We start from the raw sequence: 17,028 nt of genomic DNA, 5'->3' as shown, positions 1-17,028 counted from the left end.
AAAGAAAATACAGAGAAATGGAATGCACTAGGGCAGGCCTGACAGACGCAGACTTGGCAGAAATAATTTGAGGGTGCAGAGACCGTGGAACATAAAAATGGACACAACCTTTTAGAGCAAGAACAGACGCGTCTGGAACACTCCACATAACACGAGTTCACCTTTAATACAGAACAGGGAATCTAGAGACATAAACGGGTAGCTATGAATGAACCAAGGTAATAATTACAGATACCAACTCCTTTTCTTTGTTTTGTTGTTGTTTTATTTGTTGTTTTACTGACTGTATATGTATGACGTGCACATACACCGTGCATGGAATCTAAACTATCCAGGTTGGTCCACCACTGTTAGTTATAGACCATTAAAGCAGGTTATCTGGAGATACCATAGCTATGACAGATTTCCTTATTAGTACAAGTAAATGTACAATTACCATGGTTTTAAAAGAGTATTCAAAGGTTTCATCGCCTATCAATTGCTTGGATCGCTCACAAGAAATCTCTATTCACATGTGAACTTTATCTGAATTAATTTAATGGTAATAATACAAAGGCAGTTAGTTGGCACAGATTATGTCAAAACATATCTCTGGTGTTCTTATGGCAACAACATTCAGCCTTGATAAAAATCCCTGCTAATAGCTAAAACAAGGTATGGTTACAGCAATATTGAACTAAGACTAAACTAAAGATGAGTTAGCCTCAGTGCACACTCAAATATTAATTCATTGTTAGAACATTCTTTCAACGGTTCAAAGCCAGTGAAGCTGGAACACTAGTGAAAATTGTTGAATGTTGACAATGATTGGATGTGAGGACGATGAGGTAGTTCATGAAAAAAGTTCTATTAATCACAAATGTGTTAGCAGGATTTGCTAAATAAACTACAGCGACTTAGTTTGGCCCAGGCTAGGCAATTCAATGCTTGACCACTCTACCGGTTTCAAAGAGGACACCGCGCTAAAGCTCACCATTAAGATAAGCAGTGAACCTTGATACTATGATCGAGTGTTGCTGCAGGATTATTGCCTCTTGCTTATCTATTTTAGGTCAGGCATACTGCGCCAACCCTTACGTGGGGCGTGACTTCAAGTCTCCAGTGTCTACAAACAATGTCTATGAACAAGACGGCTCTCTTCCTTTGCAGAAACAAGTTTTTAACACAATGATGTCACTTCCATACAAGCAGTCAAATAAAATTAGTGTACATTTAAAAAATGTCTTAAAGTTAACAGACCATCGAAATATAGACAACCATACAAAGACTCAACGGGAAATTTAAAAATGTAACGTCCTCCCAGATATTAAAATGTGGCTGCTTTCTTCAGAGGTGCAGTATATAACACATGAAGTGTGTTGAGTGTATTAACTGTGACCTATCTGCACCATCAGGCCTGTGAGCCATGGAGGGAAGGCCCAATCTATTTCTGGAGATTTGATTGTCAGAGAAGACAGCAGCTGTTCTCTCTAGATACCTGCTCTAAAACAAACCAAGTCGAATCATTCAGCAATCTATACACGCACAAAACGTCCACATGTCTTGGTCTCCTTACACAAGAGAACCAGCAGGTTAAAACAACACTTCCCTCCTTTCATGGATACAACACACAACAAACAAGGTCAGAATATTTTGTTCTGGAGGAGAAAGTCAAATGCGAGGTTGGGAGAATGTCATGAATGCCTCTGACTTCAGAATGTCAGTGATCCTGTCCCAAGATGGAAGTTCAGAACGAGCTGAGATGAGGTGACTGACAATTGGAATTCAAAGAGTTTTGCTGATGTATTTTTTTCCTAAAAACGATACCTGAATTCCGGATTGTATGCCCTCAGAGATCTGACTAAAAATGCAGTTGCTTCTACTCTTCACTGTCAGTCAATGTGAATTTGCTGATACCTGAGTCCAACCTGGTTCACAGAAACGCAAAAGGAGTGATCAGAGCTCAGACCAGCATGTCATTGTTTTAATTGGTATTATCATTTAAACCTTTAAAATGTGACTAGGTACAAGACACCACTCGCTCACTGATGCTCACCAACTGCCCAACCACTGACCGTCAGCTTTGTGTATTCACACCTTAACGGAGAACCTTGCTTCAGCAATGGGAAGTTGAGCGACATCCGTTCGTACAAGGCAGCTCTTTATTCTCTCTCAATCCACTACTGCCGTTGAAACAATCTTATATGATTCAAAGTGTAATACCGCCCATACCGTTAAAGTAGTTAAATAAAAATCAATAATTGATCCTTTTCCCCATGTACAATCAAGTAAATGTTGATTAATGCAATCTTGACATTGCCCAAGCCTGCCCAAATTGACCGTGCCACTTCTAATGAATGGAAACAACTAACTGCCAAAGACTCAGATTGGCTCCTACGGGAAGATATACAGTACCTAAACTCAGGATGACTAATGAGTGATTTTATCTATCCCAGATGCTGCATAAAGTAGTAGTTCTCTGTATTAGAGCATAAAAAGCCTATCAATGTGCTCACTTCAAGAGAGAATTTTAATTCCCGGTCTCTTAGCATCCTTTTGCTAATCTAATTCCATCTGTCACAACCGATTGACACACTAGAATAATGGAAACATCTTTCCGATACACAAGCAATGACTTTGGTCAAATTCCACATTATATTTGGCCAGAATCATGCCAAATGGTTACGTGATTATGATTTAAGAAGATTACAAGTGCACATGTGATTCACATAACAATCTTAAAAAAAACATAATTTAGTGCAGGATGATAATTCAATATCAAAATGTATCATGAAATGGCGGCAATTGGTTGCGGCAGCCAACTACAGTAATTTCTATAAGGCGCACCTGACTATAAACCGCGCTAGCTAAATTTGGGGAATACTCGAGTTTGTTACTCATATAAGCCGTACCCAACTGTAAGCCACTGATGTTTTAATGTTACCGCACCGGATTCCCGCTACTTTCTTTTCCATAATGAGGGCACAAATTGTCTCACTCTTGTTCTGTCTCTTGCATTTGGGCTCACTTGGTTTGTTTTGCTCTGGCGCTTCCTTTATAGTCCGCCTTCTTGTTATCTGATGGATAAGCCGCACCTTTGTATTAGCCGCAGGGTTGAATGAAAGTGAAAAAAAGTGGCGGCTTACAGTCCAGAAATTACTGTAATTGCTTCTCAGCACCCGGAAAAAAAGTGAGGGCCCAAAACAATGAGAGCACGTTTTAAACTTTACTTGTGGGCAGGCACACCAACATCCTATTTGTACACAAACAATTGTATACAAACATCAATTATCCATGGTATGTCTTCTTTAATATGAACTATTTTCGAAAGATAGCTAGATTAGTAAAGTCTTTGGGTCAGCTCAGTTGGGTAGACAATTTAATTGTCAAAGGTTTTGGAGTCACTGACTGTATTGCAACTGCTGCTTGTATAATAATATATAATTTTAATAAACAGAACTGGAATGGAATGTAAAAAGAACCATATGCCCAATAAACAGCCACATACCAAAGTGAAAGTACCGTACATGAAATGTTGGAAACCAGGTCAGGGTCTACCATTCCTAACACTTGTGAATCAAACGGAACTATACATGGTCGAAAAGCGGCTCCAGAAAACATTCTTTAAGAGCCACACAGATGTCAGAGCCAGACATCTATTAGTGGAGGGCAAGAGTAGAAGATCATAACAGGTCAGGATAGGTAGAAGCTGCTGAAGATATTTGCAAACAAATTAACAGGAATGTTACTCTATATATAGGGTTTGATTGCCCTTTTTACCTATTTTGTTTTCTTTTGTCCTCATTTGCGTTGAATGTATATAGTTACTTAATACTGAAAATAGTCTTGACATGTGCAACTTTATGCTTCAGCATTACTGCAATGGTGACAATGCAGCAAAAACAGAAGTATTACCTGTGCAAAAAATGATGTGCTTTCTTATCCGACCATCTCTCTTCCTCTTATCTTTCAGTTCATTCAGTTTCTCATTCACCATCTCTACACTTGTAAGGGTAAAGCAGTTAGCCTGCTGGTTGAAGGGGAAAGATGTCTGGGGGCAAGAGTGGGCAGGCGAAAAGGCAATCACTGGCCAGAGAGAAGAGAATGAAGAGGAAGATAGGAGTGGGGAAAGGAAGAGACAAATGAAATTTCCAACACATTAAGCACATATAGTAAAACCAGCGTCTACCCATGCTGACTAATGAGGGCCGGGCTACTGCTGAGTGACCGCAAGCCAATGAAGACATTTGGAGCAGAGGAGAATTGATCCAGTTAAGAGGGGCTTTCCTGGAAGTTCACTGATGACAAGCAGGAGCTCAAGGATATAAAACAGCATGGCCACAGAAACTGAGATACTTTGAAGAACTTAAACCATTTATGACACAAGTCTGATTTCCATCCAAATGAAAATCAAATTAATCAAATTGCATCTGCAGAGGCACTTACGGAGAGCTGGCAAAAATTCTCACTTGTACAGCATTGTTTGCTACTCTATTCTATTGTCTCTCGCTCTAAGTTTTTAAAGCAAAGACAGCAAAAAAGACAGTTGCTCTTTTGGAAGGCTAGCAGCTGATCAGTCATGTTGGCCCTATAATTAAATACATTAACTTTAGATAAGACAGGAAAGCTATTTAATGCAATTCTTCACTCTCCCAGCAAACACAATACATTATGTATTTCCTCATTAGTCTTCAGGACTGTTTCTCTGCTCAAATGCAGTGTTTACCAGGCATCTATAAGAGTTAAGCATGAATTACAAGGAAGCATTTTGCTAATAATATTTAACAAAATAATATTGAATTGAATTTAGCACACACAGTGTGATATAGCACCAAATTATACTGGTTGATTTTGTGTGTTTAAATAGCACTTCTTAAATGTAGGTGCAAAGCAGGCACAAAGCAGAACCAATGTACCAATGTAGCACAGGAAAAATAAGAGGCGGCGGGGAGAACTTTTCCACTCGTATGTGACGATTTTGAACATGAAACTTGGACAATTTATGTTCGTATTTAAAAACAAAACAAACAAACAGGCTTTACACTTGATGTGTCAGTGGAAGGGGCAAACTAACATATTAATAAATTAAATGTTTTGTTTGATTTAACATGTATCAAGTGTGAAACAATGAGATGTACGTGATCATCTTGTGTAACACTATGTTTAAAACATCGCAAATCACAAATATACAGAGTTACTGCTAAAGGGTTTTTGTCATAGGTGATATGGCATGACTCCTTCTTGTGATTGACTCCAAGTCAGCCCTGTGATCATTAATGAATAGATGCTATGTCACGTCATTTTGCTGGTATTTCAAAAAAAATGTTCACGCAACCAGAAAAGTTACCCCATCGCCTCACTTTTTGTGTACTACCCTAGCGATGTTTCATATGCTGGTTTGCAGCTGCCTTTCAGACCCGCTATATAAAGACACAAAATCAGCCCATGCAATTCGTCTCAGGTTTGATAAATCAATTGTGTGTGGTTTATTGGCACATACTCCTCCTACAACGCAAAAAACAACAACAGCTCAGCAATCCGCAAATGGAATCCTGGTTAATACATCAGAGCTTCCACATCGGTTTACCTGTACAATACATTTTGCGCCTATTTTTGCGTGCCCAGACTTTTTTGTTAATCAAGCCCATGTTCTTTTGTTTTTGTTTTTGTAACCTAAAATTATTTGAAGATATTTGACTTTACTTTTCCCTTTAGAGGGGAAAAAAAATTATCTGGCAGATTGTCAGTATCTATTGAAGTGGACAATATGCATCAATTAATTGGTCACGGGCATTAGAACAAAGACTAATACTGAAGAAATACAGAAATATCATTATGGGTGATGTGGAAAATGCTTGTAAAGTAGGAAAAGGGAATAAACACCACAAAACTGTGAGAACAATGTAAACCAGACAGAAGGCGTCATGGGTGCATCATCAGTACCCGGCTTCACAAGTTATCGCCTAACAAACATGGAAACACTCACCCACGCACACACATGTGATGTAATCGCAACTTACATACGCACATGCAAGAATCAGGGTCATGAAGGCGAATTTACAGGGAGGAGGCTGTAAGCTTAGCATCATTTGCTGCCTTGCTGATGAATGGGCAGGCTCTAAAAAGCTTTCATTCATAATAGGCAACAGCAACTTCAGAAGCTTTAGCCCAGGTGTGTGGAGAACAAAAACAAAAGGGCCGTAACAGAAACGAGCGAACAAAGACAGCCCTTCTGCCATTAAATCATTTTCTAATGTATTCCTTGAGGTGTAATTGGAATAAACCACATAAAATCATCTTAAAGTTGGACAAGTCAATTTATCTAAAAATGACCATGGCTCCAGGTTTATTACAAAATTGAATTCCTTGCTGTTCCATGTTGATTTTAAATGGGGCTCCTAAGGGCTTGTAAGTAAGGATCAACTCAATATGAAGAAGAAGGGCAGGACAGCAACAATTTCCAAAAGACCTGGGGGGAATCTTAAAACATTGCATGGAATGTGAAGTTTGTTTAATTTCATACAAAAGGCACAAACACACACCCTTCTGGCCAATCGGATAAAGCTGACGATCAGCAGTACAGAGAGCAGAAGTGTGACGGGGAGGCAGACGAGAGGAAATGAGTGAAAAAGCATCACGGAGATGAGGAAGGGCTTTAGAGGAGAAAATTCTGGCTTCATGTATGTCTAATGAGAGTGTTTTTCCAAACCGCTCATCCTCAACTTCAACTAGCGACTGACACTGCCACGGTTCATCGCCAAGGTCATTTCATTTAAACGAATACAAGAAAATACATAAAATAAAATCAGCTTTCAACACTCCCTGGATCTAAGTGGGTCTACCTTACCATACCATACCAACATGTATTCCTACATACATAAAGCTGTTTAATTTTCCTGCCCTATTGAAAATCATCCATCCATCTATTTTCCATACCGCTCATCCTCACAAGGGTCGCAGGCCTGCTGAAGCGCATTCCAGATGACTTGATGCGTCAGTCAGGCATGGTACACTTTGGACTGGTTCCCACTATTTTCTTGAAATTATTTTCCAGGACTTTTTCATCTGCTACTTGAGTCAAGTTATCACTCCATACCCTAATAAATTCCACCTACAAGTTTTGGAGAAGTGTTATTTTCTACAAGTGTACCTTATATTTTGGACATTTAACCAAATTGTTTCAATGTTACCAGAAATACTGTAATACTAAAATTAGCGTCTCTCTCACAGCTGTGAATTGTTTCTAATATGATTCTCACGGTTCACTCAAAAGAGACGTTCGCGAACGTCACAGTAAGATCTCACTGGATGTGGACATCTAAATGACTTTCATTGCTAAGTAAATCAAGACGATGGAATATAGCTGATTGCCTCATGAGCTGCTGATGAGTTGGAGAGAGGCCAAAGGCCCATGCTAGCACCCATGGCACTGCCACAGCCAGGTTGACTAGCCCAGGGACGCAACACTAGCTAAAAACTGTATAAAAAATAGGAACTCAATACCTAATGAAGTTTTTCTCTCTCAAATATTTTCTGTTTCTGCTGTCGGACAATGGAGCAAGTATGAAATACTGAGTGAAATGTGGCCCAGTAAGACTACCTATCTCAAAGCCGTTGTCATGGACGCTGTGGCTCTAATGAAACCAGAGATGTATTTCATCTCAGAGCGCATAGCCCAAAGTGACAGCATGCACACTATAGCTCTCTGTCACTCAAGAGGAGTACAAGAAAGAGAGAGAGAGAAAAACCTCAAACTCGATACACAGCACTACAGCTACACCATTAGTTTCAGTGCTTCTTTCGAAAAAATAAATCCTTACTTGGGTCGAAAAAGTCAGTAAATCTAGCAACAAAGTCCTATGGAAACACTGGGCAGCAGAACTTTAAGGGGATATGTAATTTGATTGGCTGGGAGCATCACGTGTGAATGTAGAGATGAAGCAGAAAAAGGCTACAGCTCAATGTTGCCCATTAAAGGCAGCTGAAAACAGACTATATTGTCTGTTTAGCCCGGTTGTGTACACCCACAAGGCAGAGAGAAGCAGAGGGAGGGGAAATAATTCTCCAAGACAACTCAAGCTTTTCCAGGACATTTTGCTTTTTTCCCCTCATTTTCCTGGAGCCCAGATACCAACCCATGACCTATGAACTGTGAGGTGGATGGGCTAATCAGTCGGCCGCCTGCTGAAAATGGCAAATTTTCAAAGGAACAAAAAAAAGGTATTAATTGTGCAATAGTTGTTCCCTACTCAAAATATCAATAATGTTAACGTCTTCATTATTAGATGTGTTCGAGTAGCCACATTGAGTCTGCGTTCTAACTGAAGTTCACCACATCAATCTAATTTTTATGGCTTTTTCTCTGCTGAGCTGACATATTATGTTGGATGGCTCGCCTCAGAACAAGATGCAATTCAGAAGAAGGATCTACTCGTGTTCAAATTCACAGACCGTACCTTCACAGCCACTTGGCGATGGCAATCAAACCATCATCCACATTGCATTACAAAATGTTGAGCAGCCCTGCAAACATTCTTCAAATTGAGATAATGGATAATGGTCGGAAAATTATAACCCAGATATCAGTGGATGAAGGGAACAGACGTGCATTGTGGTGGCCATAATCACTTGAATTTGGCATGTCTATGCGGACATGTCTGTTGAAAGAGATGAGTGAAGAGACATGAGATAATGAATTGGACTACCTATAGGAGAAAAGGGCATTTTCAGTAATCATACCGTTACCTTGGCAACAGCAGCACAGCAATGTGAAAAGCTTACAACATATTCAGAAATCTTGTTTCAAAACGAACCTTTATTTTTGTCAAGCAAAAAGGGGCAGTAGTAGTAGTACGAGTATACTATTCATAAAAATCTTGGCACGCTACATTGCAAATATGGCCTCAGGCTAACAATACAACTGCAATGAAAATATGTTGGAATTCTCCCACTAACAGTCCATGCCTTTTTGTTTAATTCTTACATTGCCTGTGCGTTGTTCACCAAGTTCATCTGCAGGTTCGGTTTTCCCCAGGGTTAAGTTAGAGCTCCAGCAGTGCAAGTTCAAACTGCAGCTTCACTGATTTGTTCCAATACAAGGAACTAGTATTCTGCTAACCAAGTGCTTTTTACTAAGATAACTGTTGCTATTAAATGATCAACATGTAATCATCATAAACAGACAAAATTCAAAGACATCATGATAATAAAGACGGATTAGATTTACTAAAGGTATAAACGGCCCACATAATCCACAAATAACATCAGCAGAGTCTTTCCATATCCATAAATAGAACCCACACAACACCAATGGAACACAATGTTATTTTAAATTGTCAAGGCATGCGCCAAGAAAAAATACCCTCACGAGTAACTGATGATTGTAGACGGACCAGTTGTGTCAAGTCTGTCAGTACCTTACTCCAGTGAGGAACAAAAGAGGAATTGAATAAATATGTCGTATGCTGATTAGGCTAGGTTAAATAAACTTTATTAGTTCCACATTAGGGAAATTTGAATCATTTCAGAAGCAAGAGGGGTTACACGAATAGTGGTTACAGGACAAACACACACGCGCAAAAAAAAACCCCCAATGAAATAGCAAGCAAGGAGGACACAAATGTAGGCTACCTAGTACCTACCCATCGCATGTGCGCAAGTACATCAACACAACATACAGTACATGAATCTGCACACAGTGCAGAGGGAACCTAGCAACCCTTGAAATGAATCTGAGATGTGCTGAATAGCCAGAGGGAGGGAACAGGCCCAAATTAATTTTATTGTGTGTGGTATCAAGTTAAACACATGACCTTCAGGGTTTTATTTGTGTATTTTTTTTTTTTTGCAATATCACAAAAGAACAGTGGTATTTACTATTTATTCTAGACTCCAAGAATTGGGGTGACTCAGACCTCCGCAACCACAAGACTGAGCTTTCAAATTATTTATTTAATTTTTAGGAGCTTTTTTTCTTCTTCTTTTAAACAAAATTAAGATCAAATCCTGCCCTAAATACACTTTAAAGCCAAATTTAAACACTGTCTCCATGGTAATTCTCTAGCAGAAGTGTCCTCCAACATCTCCTCCATCCTATTTATAGACTAGTGGATGACTGGTTAGCTGGCAAAGGATGAGTAACACTGTAGTGAAACTGGAAACATGTCTGCAACCCTGCGTGCCTTCGCATCTTTGCTTTCTAACAAAATACTTTAAACAAAAAGAACAATTACTAGAGTTGGCACAAGGAGTAGGTTCAATGTGCCTGAAGCGTGACAGGTCTGCATGCATGGAGGAAACTGTAAACCTTCTGATTTTTTTACCTGAACACTTCCCAACCTTAAAACCCGGATTGCTGGTGTCGGGCAGAATCCTCGCATGTCCAAAACCATCACTTTCCAGGACAACAAAAGCACAGCATCTTGAACCACTTTTAACACTATAGATTACATCAGTAATTTGTGAAAATAGCAGATTCAAGTGGGGACCAATCAAATATTTCTTAATGAAAACATTAAACCGAACAAATTTTAATAGATGAATGGATGGGCACTGGGGGAGGTTTCACCAAACAGTGAGTGTAATTATGTATTGGTACTGCAACACACCACAAAGATACACTCAACACAATGGTAATGTAAATGACTTAATATTACAGCTATCTGGAGAAAAATATTTGTTGCTAGCATTTAGTATGACGGCTTGAGTAAAGACACAAATAGTAGTCGCAATGACACAAGTCAATGCACAATTTATGTCCACATTATTTGAGCATTTGCTCCCAAGAAATAGTAGCCATGTTTTTATACCAACATCATCATAACTCTTGGGTTGCCTCTTGTTGGATGCTTATGGTGCAATGAGTTGCCAGTTTGACTCAAAATCAAAGAGCAAAAGAATCCCCACATCTGTAGCATCTTATTAACAAGTCTGATTCCTCATCAACAATGGATTATAGTTGCAGGGCTATTTACATAAGCAATCCTGTTACTGGCCAGCCACCTTGAGGTGGCTTTGAGTAGAGACAGGATTGTATCCATCATATCATCCCGTTAGACCCCCCTGACTTTCATATGACACAAGAGAAAACATTTTAGTCCAAGTAGGGATATGACACTTTATGGCAAGGTTAGGCCACTTAAGTCATTTAGAAATCGTTTTCATTTTACTTAAGGCCAAACTCCACAACAGATAATGTTTTTTTAGTTAAGGATTATCTTATTTACTGATTATTATAATTTACCGGTCATGTCGTTCAACACTAAAATTAGAATAAACTTTTTTTTTTACCCCCAGGGTCGATACAGGTTACCGATTATTACTAGTCAAGGAGGCCGATAACGGTATTTGGCATACAATATTAATTTTTAGTAATAGGGAAAATATTGGCGTCAAAATATATATATAAAAAAATAAATGTCTTTAATCATATGTTCATTGGGAGGATAAAATGATTTTCTAGATGTTTAATCTTCGAAAATAGACATCAGTTATAAAATTCTAACAAGGATCATCAGCATGTCTTAAAAAGTTATACGAAAACATTAATTAAAAAGCTCCCTAGTTTTCTACAGTAAATAGTTTCCCAAAATTTCACAATAACTAAAATGATAAGCTTTCACTTATCTTTGTTTTAATTTCAAACAAAAACAAAAGGTGCAGAGTTCTCAGGGTTGGCAGCATCTCTTATAAAGTTAACTGTATAGCATTTTTCAAAATATCCTTCAAATAGGGATTATACAGTTAAAACCTCTATACCACACAAAATACTGCACCCTATTATATTGCCTGACTGATTTGAATAATCAATCAGGCAATAAATCAATCAAATCCATTATTTATGTATGTATAGTATTTTTTCCAAAATATCCTTCAAATAGGGATTATACACTTAAAAGTAAACCTATATACCACACAAAATACTGCACCCTATTAAATTGCCTGATTGATTTGAATGAAGCTCCAAAGTGCCAAGGAAGCAAAAGAGAACTCCTGTGCTATTACCATATTTTTTTTTCTTTTTTCTTCTTCTGGAGATTACCATACTTTATACTTTTGCCTTCCCCTCTTTGCATCAGTCTGCAGTGCTCTCTTCAACAGGCATGCTAAATCTATATTGCTCCAGTTATTGATCCATTGCTGATCTCTATCTGATTTAAAAGAGACCTCAATCCACAAATGAATTTAAAAACTAGCAGTTCGGTAGACATAGAGAAGGAGCAATTGCTGTTAGAGCGAGGCAGTACGACACAGCAACTAATGCTTTGACATCATGCTACGGGAGGTCTGTTGAAAAGAGGCGTGCGTCGTTATTATCCACATGCAATGTCAGTCTCTGGTGTTTGCCTTCCATGGCAATACTCCAGCATGTGTAATTACAAGTGTAAACAAGGCCGGCGATGCAAGTATAGTTCCCTGGGAGTCATGGACTCACTGAATGTGCTCAGAGACTGATTTGTCGCAGTTAAGGCTCAGTACTTAACTTCTGCCTCTCTAATGAGGTTGCCAACAACATCTCTCACAAAGCACAAAGAGATCATTTCAAACAAGTGCTGAAACGGGTAAAAACGGCTGGAGCCCATCCCACCTACCCCAGATCACCTGTTAATCGTAGCTCACATTCATATCCACATGTGGGCAATTTGGAGTCTTTGCAAATGCACAAAGGAGGACCTAAGTGGAGATTGAAACCCCAAGTCTTGACTGTGAAGTGCCAATAGTGCCATCTTAATTTAATGCACTAAATCAGTGGTCCCCAACCACCGGGACACAGCCCGGTACCGGGCCGTGGGTCATTTGGTACCGAAAGAAAAAAATTGCATTATTTTTATTTTTTTCGAAAATGATGTTTTATTTTGAAAAGTGGCTGGATTCTGTCTGTTACATCCGTCTCACATGACGCATTTCAAGGCCGCTACACCACACGTCATATGATACGTCACGCAAAATTTAATTCCAAGCTAGCAAAATGAGCTCAGGGCTCCCACTGATTCACTGCTGCTGTGATTAGCGAGTATTTTCATGCACTTTGTTTTTGTGTTGTGTCTTATTTTGAAGGTATGTTTAAACGCTACCATAGCGACCAGAGTGTGTTGCATTGTTTTGGGGCAGAAACGATGTTGCTCATGGGATGTTCTGTTGTTGGTGCGACGTTACAGACACCGTTAATAAAGTTGCACATGATTACACAGTAGATTTACGTTCATTATTATTATAGAGAAAATACCACCGTTTTTTTCTTGTCATTTTATTTTGTTTTTATCAGCTAAACCTTTAGATTGGGCCGTGAAAATATTGTCAGACATTAAACCGGTCCGTGGTACTGAAAAGGTTGGGGACCACTGCACTAAATAGTTCAAAGCTTACACTCAAGAGACTTTTCCCACAACACATGGAAGGGCCAAAAAGTACCTTTTCATCACATTTCTAAAAGTTGGTGAAATAACACTATAAAACATTGTTATACTAGTCTATCTGTTTTCTATATCTTGGACTGCTTAATTTGCATTGATCAGGGATTGATGACTACTATTCATCTGCTTAAGTTCCATTTTAATAGATGTGTTTAATCTTCACGCTCATTTAATTGCTTCAGGCAAAAGTATAGAGTAGTAATAAAGATCCCGAGTGACGGCTGCAACTTACATGTGCCAACTATTCAGACTGAATGGGGGGCCGGATAAAAAGGAAACAACCAACCAACAAACAGCAGCCTGCTTCGCGACAAGCACTTCTAAGCCACTGTGGAGAAAGAATCTTCTCAAGTGGAAACAAACATGCACTCCCATTAACCGTGATGCCCTCAACACAAGAGCGATGTCACATTCATCCAGTTAAACTGAGGCCGGCAAAGACCTCATTTACATGGCAACAGAACACAGTTAGGTTTCACCCAGCAGAGTAAGTCTGCTGATAGTTTACCAACAGAGAAGTCTTTGTCTAGTGCACACTGGAGGAGACACTTGATGTTAGTTTGTTCAAATAAATCAGACCACAATGGTGGATGCTGTTTATAAACAGAGCCGCAAAGGGAATGGGCCCTTTTTTAACTGGTTAGTTTGATATGACTGTTTTTCTTGACAGTTTTTCATTGTTGGGTCATTGATGGTAGGATAAGCTTGTTCGATGAAGCCCGTTATATGAATTGTCATGTGGTGTGACCAAAGTCTTTTACATTTTTATTTGGAAATACATTTAAAGACAGGAGTTTGTAATATCCACAAGACAGTCAAGAACACATTATGTAAATAAAACATAAAAATAAAAAGTTACCCTTTGAGTAATTGTATGTAGTAGGCATATTTTATGTGCATCAAGTGGTAAGATCTGAAAAAATAATTATTAATTTTGTCCAACAAATATATATCTGCATTATATTTTTTCTTGCGTGGCTAGTGTTGACATTAATAACATTTTTATTGGTTTATTTTACTTTTTACCTGGTTTTACATTTCATTATAGATGTGTTGATGAAGGTGTAATTATGTTGACCTGATATAACCTGTGTGAGTAATGCTTTTGACATTCTTGCTATCTTTTGTACTGTTTTCCCAGAAATGAGAAAGTTAAAATGTTTCTATGTTTATCTAAGAAGTCTAGTTGCTGTTCATTAGAAATCCGGTTGTCAAAAGTTCAAGAATGATCTAGTTTACTGGGAAAATGCAAACTCATTCTGTGCGTCACGGGATGACAGAGGCGTTTCCTCATGTTTTGAATAAAGAGGCTGTGTGGGCAAAAGAAGACACACACATTGGATGACACTGCTTGGGTGATGTCTAACTGTGTGACCAGAGATCTCTGTAATAAACCAACCTTGCAAGGACCCTCTCCACCAGAATCTCATCTTGCAATTATTTGAACACGCAAACGATTACAATTAATGGTAATTTCCTTCACTAGCTATCTTATTTTGTTTAGATAGCTAATTGTTAGCCTCATAACTTTGATTTAAGATGAAAATATGATGTGGTGTGACCAACCATCATGTGCTGTGACCACTGTAGATGGTAGAGAATAGTAATTTTGTAGATAATAGTAAATAGTAAAAAAATAATAAATATGGGATGTGTTTTCATGATCAATTGTGCTGGGTCTGGGAAAAACCTTATCCTTCAATGACCCTGCTAAAAGCAGGTACTATTTGTACTATAGTCAGCCGTACCAAGCCGACAACAATCAACGCTGGCGCTAATGTTAGTTTACTCCAATCTCCAGTTTGCTGGACCATTCCATTTTCTTGCTACCCTCAGTCTCCATTAAGATCTACATACGGAAAGAACCCTCAGTCTTCCCATTGTTGACGTCTGTTACCATGTCTTGAGCCAACCCTGTCTGCTGTAGTACTATTTTCAAATGAAAAACTGACCACCTAAAGGCCTAGATACACCAATCCGACGTCGGGAGTCGACCAGCATTGGGCTGATCAGTGTATAAATTACTGTCGTAAAGTCGTATCGAGTTGGAATACGTCGGGGGGGCTTTTTCAGCAAATTTGACATGTTGAATCGGCGTCGGGTCATTTGATCACTGTGATTGGCTGCTAGCTAGCGAATCAGCGCACAGGGCAAGAAGAGGAAGTGACAAACGCGGATAAACAGTACTGGTGGAAAGCCTGGACCTTTTTTTTCTGCTCATTTTGCGCATCGTCACCCTGCTGTACCCTCCGAATTTGAACGTACAATAACGTCTGTCTGGACAGAAGATTGGGAAGATGACTTTGTCTATTCGGTTTAAGAGAGACCGGCATTGTACGATATTACCATTAAAGGGTATGCCGACAAAGGTAATGAAAGCCAAACTATGGCATGACGTGGGGACGTGAGGGTTGACAATGACAGCATTATACGATACTGTGCAAAAAGCCGGAGGGTTTCATTCACGTGGGAAGACATTGTGAGAGAAAAAGCAACCAGTATGCATTGTTTGCGTTTTTATATCCCGCCCCCGTGAAGAGGTTTCCGGTTGCCTTTAGGAATAATGACTACCACCACCGATGATACGGGGGGGAATTACTTTTCGCGCATGCGCTGAAAGTACGTAATAGTCGGGGGTCGGTGCGGTGTGTATTTACGTCACTTTACTCCGCGACGTGCCGATGTCTGGGCCGACGCACAGGGGGTAAGCGTCGGTCCCATTTGGCGGACGTCAGATTGGTGTATCTAGGCCTTTAGACCAAAGCAAGTGGAGCTAAAAGCTGAGACAAACCTGTAGGCCTAGTGTGTAGTGGAAAAGTGAGCACTTAGCACAGGTCCCTATTTGATAGTGAATTGCAAAGTCATTTATATATCTTTCAGGTTTTATCTCGAGTGTGTTGTGTTATATTTTTTATAAACTATAATAATTGAATCTTTACACCCCCAAATTTCTCTGGGACTTTTATGACATTTTTATTGCATACTGCACAAGTCAGCCATCAGAGAATCTCCTTGGAGTAGCATACCAGACAGATACTCAAATCAATTTTGTGGTTTGGTCCCATTGTATATGTCTAAAAGCAGAAAAAAGCTTTCACATTAAAGTTGCATGCGGTGGCCAGCGACACTATGGAAAACTGATTTTCTAGGTTGTATGCACTATGCAGTATTCACGTTACTATGGTGCAGGCCTGGCAGCCTTTTTTGTCTTGAGCGAAAGAGGTGAGCTTGAGGGCGAGGGAATCCTCTGTCATTAGCAGGACTCTTTCATACATAGCAGCAACCAATTAGGAAGAGCGTCACTGTTGGCAAATGGCAAGATGATGATTTTCTGCTGCTGTCAATCAACCGTTAATGCTTGTTCTCTTTCTGCTCTGCACTGATAGGATTGTCTCTCTTTTTGGCACGGATGTAATTATTCATATGCCTCTTTCAACGCACACCATATTGTTTTCAATTCAATAAATCAGTGGATTGTAGCAAAGGAAGATAGCTGAGTTGAAAAGGTTCATAAAATGGGTTTAATCAATGTATTATGATATGTAAAGGCTCAACGCACAATAATCTAACTATTCTATTCATCTTATTTTATTACACTACATTTAAATTTGACTTGCATTCTTATATTACGTATGAG

General features: G+C 39.1%; 1 protein-coding gene across 1 annotated transcript in view; it reads right to left on the bottom strand.

The window, feature by feature from the left end:
* Positions 1-17,028, bottom strand: part of mcu (mitochondrial calcium uniporter) — a 64,443-nt gene that overhangs the window by 39,249 nt on the left and 8,166 nt on the right. The gene's annotated exons all lie outside the window — the stretch shown is intronic.

This window comes from Vanacampus margaritifer, chromosome 12 (assembly GCF_051991255.1).
Source record: "Vanacampus margaritifer isolate UIUO_Vmar chromosome 12, RoL_Vmar_1.0, whole genome shotgun sequence".
Classification (NCBI taxonomy): domain Eukaryota; kingdom Metazoa; phylum Chordata; class Actinopteri; order Syngnathiformes; family Syngnathidae; genus Vanacampus; species Vanacampus margaritifer.
The sequence above is the reverse complement of the archived record's forward strand: the minus strand, read 5'-3'. Positions and strand labels throughout refer to the sequence as shown.